The sequence below is a fragment of the Falco peregrinus genome, chromosome Z (assembly GCF_023634155.1).
Source record: "Falco peregrinus isolate bFalPer1 chromosome Z, bFalPer1.pri, whole genome shotgun sequence".
In the NCBI taxonomy this organism is placed as follows: domain Eukaryota; kingdom Metazoa; phylum Chordata; class Aves; order Falconiformes; family Falconidae; genus Falco; species Falco peregrinus.
In genome coordinates, this window is record NC_073739.1 from 13,376,928 (window position 1) to 13,389,588 (window position 12,661).

Sequence of the window (12,661 nt, forward strand, 5' to 3'; positions counted from 1 at the left end):
AAGAAACACAAGATAAAGAGCCTATGGACATGCAGAATGTAAAAAAGAGACTAGGTAAGATATTTTTCCTTATTTAATATTATTTTTAAAGGCTAGGATGCATGTGGGGGAATCATAGGCTTACAGTCCTGAAAGATTTTTTCTTTTCCTTTCAGGAAGTGATAATCAGGAGAGAGAAAATACTACCTGGTTCCAGTTGAGTGGCAACGCCTCGTTAAAGCCATCCAATATTTTGTCACAAAACCAGCTTGGGAATTTGCCTAGATATCTGGATCTTGTCCAGAAAATCTTGGAATCATGTCTTGGACAAAATTTTGCAAATACAATGCAATTTAATGAAGAGTTGTATGGCTATGGATACAGTTCTGATGAAAGGGAAACATTTCCCAGAAAATCCACTTTTGAATTCTCTGTTTCCCATGTGTCTAGTCATGTATGAAAGCTTTTTCAATGTGTGACAATTAAGGTGAAAACATCAATTAAGCATGAACAACTCAGAAATAGACAGTTAAGTAGACAGAAGCAACACAGATTGAATGGGAATATTTGTGTTCACAGGCATGGATCTCCATGAATCTAGCAAAGTTATTTAATCTATAAACTATGTCTCCATGTGAAAAGAAATACATTCTTTAACTTCATTGTTACATATGCTGAAGGAAAAAAACATGTCAATTAACAAAGAAAACCATCTTATAAAGACAAAACTTAATGCTCTTTCAGATTTCTTGTCCCTACTCACACATCCATCCACTGGTTGGAAGAATAAGTTTGACTTTGAAAAATTAAGCAGATCTAAGTGTTTTATGTGACAGGTCAGTGCAAAATACTGGCATTTCTATTTCTATACACAAGCTGAGGTGTTACTCTAAGGGTCACTAAAGACTGAAGTGTCCCAATGCATCACAACTACTGAAAAAAAACTGTGCTAAATAATGATGCACAATGAAAATTTAATGGTTGTTTTGTCAATGTGTCTCCATTAAGTCACATTATCATTTGAGGATCAAACAGGGATTTAGTGCACATTTAAAATGACAGCTTACTATTTACCTTACTGTCACAATGATTATGAAGAATTTTCTTGGTGACACTTGAAATTTCCACCTTGAGCAAGAGACTGTTTTTTCATACATGGGGTACTTTCCCACTGTGATTTAACTTTTTTTTTTAATGTTAAAAGTCAGAAAAATTATTTAGGAAATACAATGTGTCTCTCTGGGGAAAAAAAGAATAGTAGGAGAATTCAGATAGGAAATAGATTGGCAGAATTAGAGAATATTAGAGGATTTTAGAATTTTCAGTATTTATTTTTCAAGCCTGCATAGACTTCCTTAGGCTGGATGATGATGATGATGATGATTACTAGCATATGTAGATAATTAATTCCTCTTTTCACTTTTACAATAATTGCACACAAACACAACCTTGTTAAGCTACAAAGGTATGTAGTCATATTCTAGGCGAAATTTTTGCTAACAAAAACAGAAGCACAAGCTATCAACAACTATATGGAGGGCATCAGACATGCTGAACTAAAACATTTTTAAAGTGAGTGTTCTTTAATAGGCCTTCAATGACCAAAGGAAGTGCAAAGGAAATCTGATCTTGCAATGCCTGTAAAATGTGAAAACAGTGCAGGATAAATCTGTAAGACATTGAATCCTTATTTTGCAAACATTGGAAAATATATTTTTATGTACTTGTTTGTATATATACTTTTTTATTCATATATTTTTTTGAAGTACAGCATTGCTTTGGAACTTGGGAGTCTTTCTACTGACTCAACAACCATATATCAACTGCAGATTAACAGGTTCAATAATGTCTCTGAACTGGAATTACAGTTATCCAATAGTGAAATAATTCTATTAGTTTCAAAGAAGTGTAGGCTCTCCAGTTCCACTGGGAGAATGAAATTACATAGTATCAGCTTGTTGATGTCATTCTTTTTCCGGATGGGAAAAAAAAAAAAAAAAAGATGAGTGAGGCCACTCTCAATTAGAGTATTTTTAACATATTCTAAGGAGCTATAGCTGCCCTTCAGTAAATACTGTTCTTACTAAGGGCAGAAAACTGCAAGATTTTACCAAATTGCAATCTATGGATTAAGACATCCATACATTTTTAATTACATTCTGATTTATGATATCTAATATCCATTGCTCTGATACACTAATATTTTTTCAAACCACGAAGCAAAGATTCTGGCATTAGGGCATATCACCCACCCAGGAGCTAGATTTGCTGTCTGATGGTGCAAATTGTGTCTGCATTGAGTTCTGCTGCAGCCTGTAGCATAACACAGTGAAATCTGCCTCCACTGTCATCAGACTGCTAAACTATTCAAAACCAGTGATGTGCTACTGGTTTCAGAAGTGAATTTTACTTAGGTCTATTCTGAACTTTTTTCCGGCACATTCTCTGAAAGGGGAAAAAAAAAGAGGACTTCAAAAAAGCAGTCTTGATGGAACCGTGAGCTCTCTGCTGATCATTTTCTGAATGACCAGATTTTTCTTCTTTTCAGACTTTTGCATCAAGAAGGATGTAAGATTTGTCAAGAGAGGAACTGTATGTGTATTCTTACTTCCCTGGGACTATTTACAACCCTTTTTAGCTATGCCAGTGTACCCTTACTTTACTATTGATGCATGCTTATAGATCTGGTGGAGGACACTGACAGACAATGGAAAACATAATCAGAGAAAAACTATCAGAACCTGAGACAGGTTTAAATTAACTGGGGCAGAAAATATAACCAAATATTTTAAACCTTGTTTCTTCTCTTTAAAAATAATAATGTAATCTCAGTCTGTTTCCTTTCTATAATTCACAGAAATTAAAGCTGACTAAAGTTCACAGTATGAAACTATCTTGTCATTAAATGAGTTTTGCTTCCATGATGACTCTTGAAAGCTAAATCCATACCACCACTAACTTCTCAGTGCACAAGTAATTCATGTTCTCTTGATAAGTCAGTATACAAATTTGACAGATATTTTGATAAGCACAGTGAGTTGTCTGTAGGAGCAAATTTCAGTGTACATAATTATGGGCACTTTGCTCTTTCTCTCCCCCGTCCCCCTTTTTTTTAAACTATGACTATCATGTGACTAGAGGAGTTTCCTTCATATTTCTCCCCTTCCTTGTTCCTGTTAATTTACTACCTTCCCTGTGATTAGGGTCAAAGGTAGAATTTCTGAGTGTCTATGCATCTCTTTTTTTTTCCATTAGAAGTATGATATATAAGGATATGAATCCCCTGGAAATATTTTCTTCATCTGTGAGGATGCTTTTCCTTGCTAACGTTGTGAAGCCTGAATTGACCTGAGTCTTTTGCATTAATACCGTATGTTAGCTTCTAACAAGAAGTTATAAATACCCAGAACTAGGCTAATTCCATGTACTTTTATGCACATGGTGAATCGGAAGCATAATCTCATTGCCTTATAGAGTTCCTCTCACTTTAATTTCAACATAGTGCTTTTATTTTTGATAGCAGCAGAAACAGCATCTGCTGCTCTAGTTGTTCAATCTAGCCTCAAATGTGAGGTAAAGCAAGAATACTAAATGACAAGAGTGAATTATCGTTTACTGTCATACCCACCTGGGGGACATTAAGTGACTAACGTGCTCTGGAATGAAGCATGAGGATGGATGACTGAATCTGATATTACTCCTTTTTCTTTGCCTTCCCTTTTTTTTTTTAAAAAAAAAACCAAAACCCCAAAAAACTTAAAAAAATCATACTGTCACACAAGCTACCCAAGAATCACAAGTGTCCTTTTCCCATTATGCCACTTAGTTCAGGAAGGTCTGACTGCAGCTTGTGGGTGGATTTCCACTGATTGGAGCACATCTGTTTCAAATATTGGAATGGTTTTATTTATGCCTATACTTTCCTGGAGAATGTGACAATCCAGAAGTTATAAAAGTGATGAGGTTCTAAATCTGGAACTAAGCAACAATGATGTGGAAAACAACAGGAGATTGGCAAACAGGCAATGAAAGTACTGCAATAGCTGGTTCACATATGGTTTGGGATTGAGAAAAGACTATAAACAGGCATTAACTGCAAGTACAGACACAAGTATACTCTATTTTCAGCTGGTTGGGAGAAAGATCAGCACAATTTATTATACCCATTAATAGTTTTATAACACAGTGACTTTAGGAAGAAAACAACTGCTGGGAGCGATTAGAAAAAATAATCAGTAAAATAAAAATATCAGTACTGTGCCTCAGAACTCAGAGTAAACCCCTGCAGTTAGAGATCCTGACAGAACTAAGATAGGAGTTGTCAAGATGGATCAGGTGCATTTAGTCAAATGTTCATCCTCTGACAGTGATCACTGTTTCTCATTTCAGCCACAAATGTGGGAAACCTGACATGGTGAGGTCTCAGAGATCAAACACATATTTCAGCCTGATCTTAAACTCCTGAAGGTTGGCTCCAATCTTGAAGCCCTGCACTTCTTATTACCACCTTGGCTGGCTCTGAGACTGCTTTCTTTACACATAGGCCTTGCTTTCCTATGACAAAATCTTGTTCTCCTTTGGCTCCTAGCAGCTCTACTATTGCAAACGCACCTGTGTGTCAGGCATGCTCAGCTACCAGTGGTTACTGGATTGCAGAATCACAGAATGGTCAGGGTTGGAAGGGGCCTCTGGAGATCATCCAGTCCAACCCTCCAACCCCTGCTAAAGCAGGTTCCCCTGGAGCAGGTTGCACAGAGTTGCATCTGGGAGGGTTTCGAATGTCTCCAGAGAAGGAGCCTCCACAGCCTCTCTGGGCAGTCTGTTCCAGTGCTCTGTCACCCTCAAGTAAAAACATTCTTCCTCATCTTCATATGGAACTCCCTGTGCTGCAGTTTGTGTCCATTCCCCTTTGTTCTATTGCTGGGTGCCACTGAAAAAAGTCTGACCCCATCCTCTTGAACCCACCCTTCAGATATTTGTAGGCATACTAACACTCTCTTGTGGGTGTTGGCTATTGCCATAAGTATTCATTTTGGGTGTCTCTGACCTAGGAACAGTTCAGGACATGAATAATTAACATGTCACAGAATTCCAGCTTTGATGTTTGCTGACAAAGGAACTCCAGAAACACTAGTTTTTTCTGGAGTCAGGAGGGGATGGAGTGGGTAAGGGGTGGGGAGAAATTCAATACAAAAACAATAGTAGTAGGCTTCAGCTCAAAATACAGTTTCTTTTAATATCTTTTTATACAGGTTATGCACATTGGGGCTGAAGCAGCTGAAATCAGTTCTCCATATCTTAAGACTCTATGCTGAGGCCTTAAAACTGACAGTCTTGGTATGCCTTGAACAAGAACTACAAAGCAATTTGAGAAAAGTGCTCGAGAGTTTCACATATTTTTCTGAGCTTCTACAAATTATGTCTTCTTTGTTTTCCTGGGAAACCAAAGTTGTGTTATCTTTCAAATTACTATTTTCGAAGACTTTGATAAATAAAATACTAAAATCATCTGGCAAATAAGGATAAGCTATTGCTAAAATCAGATTTTCAAATAATAGAAGTTGCAGACAAGTATAGCCATTAAAGATTGTACAAACATATGTGAGAACTGACCACTGAAAATCAAATGTTTAGGTATAAAACCCATTCCAAAAAAATATCCAACAAGTCAACCGAGGTGGTAAGAGTTCATTTTAAGTTTATTGCAGACTCCTTGGTGTATTAATTTAGGTAAGAAACTTATGCAAACTTTATCAAAACAACAGCAGTTGCTTGCAGAGATCAATATTTTTCATGATCTCAGAACAGCTGTTAAAGTCCTAAGTAGGCAGTGTAATTCTGTGATGACTATACATTTGTATTTTTTAAAACTCAAAGTTGAATTCAAGGGTTTCATGAAACTAACATCAGTGTTTCTACAGTTCAACATGCAATTTTCATAAGCATAAGAACACTGTTAAAAATAATTCATAAAATATTCTAATTGCCAAAAAAAGTCTGTTTTCATGTATTACCCATGCTTTTATTACCCCTTTGTTTATATACATATATAAAGGGTTTTACTTACCTTATTTGACTTCAAAATAAGTAAGAACCATCTAAGTAGGTATATAAAAAAACATAACAAATATTTTATGTTTGGTCTGTTTAACAGACCGCACATTTTCTCAGAATCTACGATGTCCATTGTCCTGGAAACGAAAGCATCTTTTGGGCTACAGGATGGAAATTACTAGCGTATTTCACATACCTATTACCAGGCTAAGCATGATCCCTGCAGACTTTAAAAAAAAAAAAAAAATCCCACTTGTCTGCTGTTTTAACTTTACAATATGCCATTTTCTCTCCAACTGAAATTATTCTGTTCTGTTCTGTTTATCCTATTCCTATTCCTATTCAATTCTATTCTGTTCTGTTCTGTTCTATTCTACTCTTCTAATTCACTGGGGTAGCATCAGATCCTTCTGTGTGGAGGCAATGTGATGGATTCCTGTTCCTTTTCCCTGGAAAAGATCCCTTTTGGTTTCAGTAGCCTTTGGAGATTTCCTTAAATATTTTTTTTTAAGTGTAGAAAGCTCCTAAACCCAAGCAAATATCAGTAAACTCAAGCATGTGTTGTAAAGCCAGTGCTTATGTACTTACCCATGTGCCATCTCAACCTGAATCTCAGCCCGTGCTTTGAGTAGTCTAGCCAGCACTGTGTATATTCACACTGGATATCCTTGGCCTTCCCTCCCTCACCTCAGCAGGTATCAGTAAAAGGGATGTTCTCTCAACAATTTCTCATACTTTTTGTGGTCCAGGTTATATACTCACCAGATGATCTGTCCCCAAAATCTGGACTTTCCCAGACACCTATATGTTGCACGAGCCCACTCTATGTGCAACTGTTCTTTCTGGCTGAAAATAAATAGGCATTCTTTAAAGAAAAATTTGCCAACTGTGTTTATGACATGAAAATACAAGTTAAGAACATTACAGTGGACTGATATATAAATTTATAATCTGCAAGAAAAATAGTAAATCATGAGCAACCAAGATGACATTGCCATAAATGGTTCCTTATAGGCAAATTGGACACTGCAGTGTGTAGATAAGTAGAAATCCTTAATTAAGAGATGTTTTATTTTAAAAACTAATATTTTGTAATTACAATGCTAATTGCATAAATTAAAACATTATATTGGCAAAAATATTTCTAATGCATTCATTGATTTGTAAAACAAATAACTGAGTTCAGCTACATTGCATTCTTCCTAATTTTCCTGTATACTCCCAAGTAGTTATCACTTTAATATTTAACTGTCCTGCTTGGAGTATAAGTTGTTTTGTTACTTCATCAAGGAACAGTGCCAAATGGCTGAGTTCCTGAGGTTCAGAGAAAATTAACATTATAATGAGAAGATAGAAAAAAGCTCCTTAAAGACTCTCTTCCATTTTCACTGTGCTTTTCACCATGTTCCTGAAGTATAAGATCAAGCTCCAGGAAAATCTGTAAATGCTATGAATTCCTGTGTGAAAGCTGCAATGAATTTTCAGTCTTAGCCATGTAAAGACACTTTAAAACAAACAGGTAGTTGGCTTCCTAGGTGAGATTTGCATATTGTAGTCACAATGAGTTACTTCTACCACGAGAAATAGTCATTCTATATAAAATACATAGTTCACAGCACATTCAGGGAACATGAGACAATAAATTTTGAGATAAAATGTAATTTTGTGTCATTAACATGAGCAGGAATAGAATTTCACTCTATTTTACATGCCATATCAACCCTTGATTACAGTAAAGTCACAGTTTTCAAGTTCAAAGGATATGGAAATGTTACTTAAAAATACCTTCCTTCCCTCACTGTTTTTTAAACCATACTTCTTGTTTCCCACAGGGACTTCAGCTATTCTAGAACAGGATTAATATATCCTAGTAATAAAGAAAGCTATTTTCACTCACAGAAATAAGTCCTAATAAAACTTGTCATAATGACCAGCCATAGGTTTGTCTCTGCTGTAGTCTACGCTGTGCTAGTCTTTTTGGAGGTCCCTCACTAGGAGAAGCTGCTTTTTACACTGACTGTTTTTTTACCCAGAGCTGGTGATACAATAGCCCATTCACTGTGTAAATTATTTATATTCATCTACATGTTTCATATCATACCATGGAAATAAACAACTGCTTACTATAATAACTTTTATGCATAAAGTTTATCACTTTGATAACCACTGTTATTTCTTCATGGGCTTACTGTACGTTATTTTCAAAATAAGCTAGGTCTGCAATTAAATTTTTTGCTTGCTGCATTATGAGGATAGCCTAACTGTCCTGAAAGAGAAGTATTTAGGCCTGAGTCTTTGTCCTAGGCATGACATTTCTGCAGTATTACTGCATATTTGTTAAGGTAGCCTCACCATGAATCAGAGGATCCCTCTGTGCAGACCAAAATCTTTTGTAGTCTGAGGTGCTGGGGTGACACTCTTTCTTAGATGCCAAAGAAGGCAGGTGAGGTGTGTTCATATTCTGATGTTTCTATATTTCAGCATGGCCTTTCAATGTTGTGTGGCCTGCCACCAGCTTCAGACACAACCTGGGATCATTAGTCATCACGATGGTAAAAGAAGTGGAGATATACAGAAATACAAAAGTAGACCCATACTGCACACTGTTGATGGAGAAGAACTTTGTTTTGCAATTGAGATCCTAAAATGTGCTGCCAGGGCAACTACTATGATAAATGATAAGTTACTTTTGATCCAGCTTCTACAGGGAGATTTTCATTTCTGTATAGGTCTTTCTTGACAATGGCATAGGGCAAGGGGGGGCGGGGGGGCACGGGGCGGAGAGGGGGGAACAGGACACAAGCAGCTATCAAAATGCAACAGATAAAAATGACCAGGCAGCCTACCCCTGAGGGTTAAAATACAGCATTTAGTCACAGACATGAATCAGATGCACTGAACTCCTTGCGGAAGACTTGAAAAATGTTGGGACTCCTCGACAATAAACTGTTACCCAGTATTCTGACAAACAGTAAGAATATGCAGCTGTTTATTTCTTTGGATTAACATCTGGTGGCAGTTTTCTATCCTTTCTACATCTGTACTTTTTGGCGTTGTAGCCATAGATTCTATGTACTGTCCTTTGGGTTTTTTTGTACCACTGTCCCTGCAATAAGGATCCCTGTATCTTCAGGATTATGTAGACTTAGGCACAGCTAGTCACAAGTCTCAAAGCAGTGACCTACAGACAATGTAAAGAAACATATTCCTTAGCAACTCAAGAAATGAATCGGGTAAGTTTGAGCAGGCTGCACCTTAAATTTTTATATTGACAGTGTCTGATCATTCCTATGGTAAACTGCGACAAATAAAAAATACTGATGTGTCAGAGAACCTTACACGCATTGTTTTCTGAGACATTACAAAGTGTTATCTATTGACGTCAAAACTAGGAATCAAGCCAGGAGACAAGAAAACATTGTTTTAATCATAAGATTGTACAAACATGATTTTTTTAGCATTATCTCTGTTTACTGGAGAAAAACAAATATTGCAGACAATGCAACGATGAAGAGTCATTGTTATGTATTACTAATTTCAGACACTTGATCAAACGTGCAGCACTGACTAGAAATCTGAGGCAAGGATAATGACTACTCCTAGGTGAGTCAAAAAGTAAATTAAATGCAAAAATAAAGGACAGTCTCTAAGCTAATATAAGTCAAAACTGGTCACTCTTAAATTCGTATATACTAGTTGGTGATCTGTCCTGTCGACATGTTGTGCCAAATATTGTCTTCAATTTTGAGTTTAGATATATGCAATCACATCTGAGTTGATGAAGTTGTATGGTATGTCAGACAAAGGAGAACTGACTCCTAGAAAGACTAACTAAAAAGATCCAGCAGTGCACATTTAGTATGTAACAAAAAATTTAATCTGGATTAATTTTCAAAGATCTAATATTTGGTCCTTAAGAGTAATTTCGAACTATTTGATTTTGTATATTGCAACAAATTTCTAGAACCTACCACAAAATTATGTTCTAATGAATAGGAAGCATATTTGTGACTCTAATCTGCTCTTATACTTTCTAAACAAAGATGTATAGAAAGTAACAGAACAGATGCTTATCTGTTTATGACTGCTCAACAGTGATAGATATACCAGCTCTTCTTTATTCTGCCAGAATTTCTGCATGCATATGTTACACCAAGAGCTTGCATGTGGACATATATGGGGATGTATTTTGTTTAATCTACTGCTCTCTTAATCAGAAGTTGCTATAGACTGCAATATTGTTTCAGTGAGGGTAAATACATAAGACACATCTAAAACTTCCTTTTTAAGTCTGAGACATTTGTTTCAGATATTTCTTGTGGTAGTAAGTTCATTTTCTCCTATTTGCTTTAACCTGTTGCCTTTTGAATGTATTTGTCTTCTAATAAATCAGTTCTGTATTTATTAATAAGCACATGCAACAGATTTTAGCATTTTTCAGACTATCCCCGTCTACTTTCCCACCTATCAACAATCTCATCCAAACCCTGGAACAGAGATATTCTGATGAATTGTGTGATTCAGTATTCATGTAAATGTGTATGCTATTTTGCATATAATAATAATATATGTGTAAAATTCAGAAGTGGATTTCTAATATTGAGAATTCATATTTTCTTTTTAAAAACAAGACAGCAAACTAATATATCAATTTATAATACTTTAGATTAGGAAACAGCAAGTAATTTTGGACAGAGCTCAACAAAAGCTTTTAGCACCTAAACATATATCTCTATAGCAAAGGACTTCATTATATTACAAAGTTAAGCATATGCCAAGATGTTTTGCTGGGAAGAATTGTTTGATGCCAGGACAAGTAATAAAAGCCTTTGAGGCTTCATTTGTTTACTTCAGGTTTCTGTGAGGAAGGAGAAGTTTTTCACAAGAGAAGATGCAATTTAAAACCTGTTTCTAGATCCTTACAAGGTTTTGTATGTTTGTTATTGCTTTGTTTCATTTTTGCATTTGAAATAAAAAAGAACAAACAGAAATAGCATTTAACCTGGCCGGATGTTGCTGTGTGTCCTTTCATGGTAATAATATATATAAATTTTTAGAGAGTGAAAAATGCAGCAGTTTTTCAGCTTTGCAATGTCAGGATGAATCAAATGTATCAATAGAGTTTTGTCAGAACCAGAAGCCAGGCATTATGGGAAGACTGATATGGTCAGCTTTACGCATTGTAATCAAGCCATGAGTCAATACAGATTAAATATTGACAGAGGTACTTTGACTAGTCTGAGGCTGCTTATCTTGTTACTTGTTATCTTGTAACACTGCTCATGTTATTCATGATACATTGCTGGACTCTAAAGATGCATTTTCATGTGGAAAAGAAAAAAAAAAAAAAAGAAAAGAAAAAAATGCCCTGAGGGTGAAGAATAAAACTGATATTTGATTTAGCAGCAGCATTAGAGAGAGTTTTTAATGAGCTGCTTCATACACCATTAACCCATTATAAGGCAAGAAATAAAGTACTGGCTTGGAAATGTCTTTGAGAAGTGACCATACCTTAGTTATGCTTGTATGGAACTGCACAGGTGACCAGTAAAACAGTGAAAAACCTGGTATCAGGGAAGATTTTACAGGAATTTTGAAATGGTTCATTCATGCACGTATCAGTACCTATATAAAAAAAATTGAAGGTCAAAATTTTACCTTCAAGCTCTGTCCTGAACCTTTCCAAATTATGAGTATGTAAATAACTTAATGCTATACTTCCATGATTATTTGCAGTGAAATATCTCTGGTTTCTGCAAAAAATGAAAGTCACAAAAGTTTACACTTTTTTTTTTTTTTCTAAAGATAGAACAACTTGAAAAATCTATCAAAAATGGCACAGTGTAACCCCTGATTTTGGGCAATGTGCAGCAGAAATAAAACCAACATTTTTTGTCTTTTGGTTCCTTAAGGAAACTGCAAGAAGATAAGTCAGAATATTGCAGTCCTTGAATTGTCTTCAAATTACTACAGGATTGTAAATGTAGTTGAATTTGGGCTAGGCTGTGATGAAGAGTCAACAATATGCAAGACCCTTTCTTTGCAGAATATATTATGCAGTCCTGCAACATAACTCAAGCTGTATGACTAGAGACTGAATGTTGAAAAAAGCCACCACAGTAGTCACATTTCAAAAGAGGAATTTCCTATTTGCAAACTAGAGTTTCTTTTGATGTCTGTGCCTGCTTTAAATCAAAGCAGCATGTTTCAGGTTTACATTTACTTGATGTGACAACTACAGACCTGTAAGAGTGGCTTTCACTTCCTAAAAACAACAGAAATTTTAAGAGCTCAGCATAACTATCAAGACTACAACTCAGTAACAATACATTAGGTTATCAAATTACAACTAATTTAGGATTAGTTTAGCAGGTTAAAACTGACTGCAAGAAGCCAACATTGTCAGTTTTAGATGAGAGAATTGCTAGATAAGTGTAACTACTAAATCTACATACTAGGATTTAATTTTTCAAGGCTAACACAGAAAGTAATATTTGAGTAACAATAAAGATGTAGGCAGGAATAACAGTTTAAGTGTTACATGCCTGTTGCTCTCAAAGACTACATTAATTAAGTTAAGGTCTACAACGCATTGGGAGATAGAACTTTTTTTCTTGAAAGTCATGCA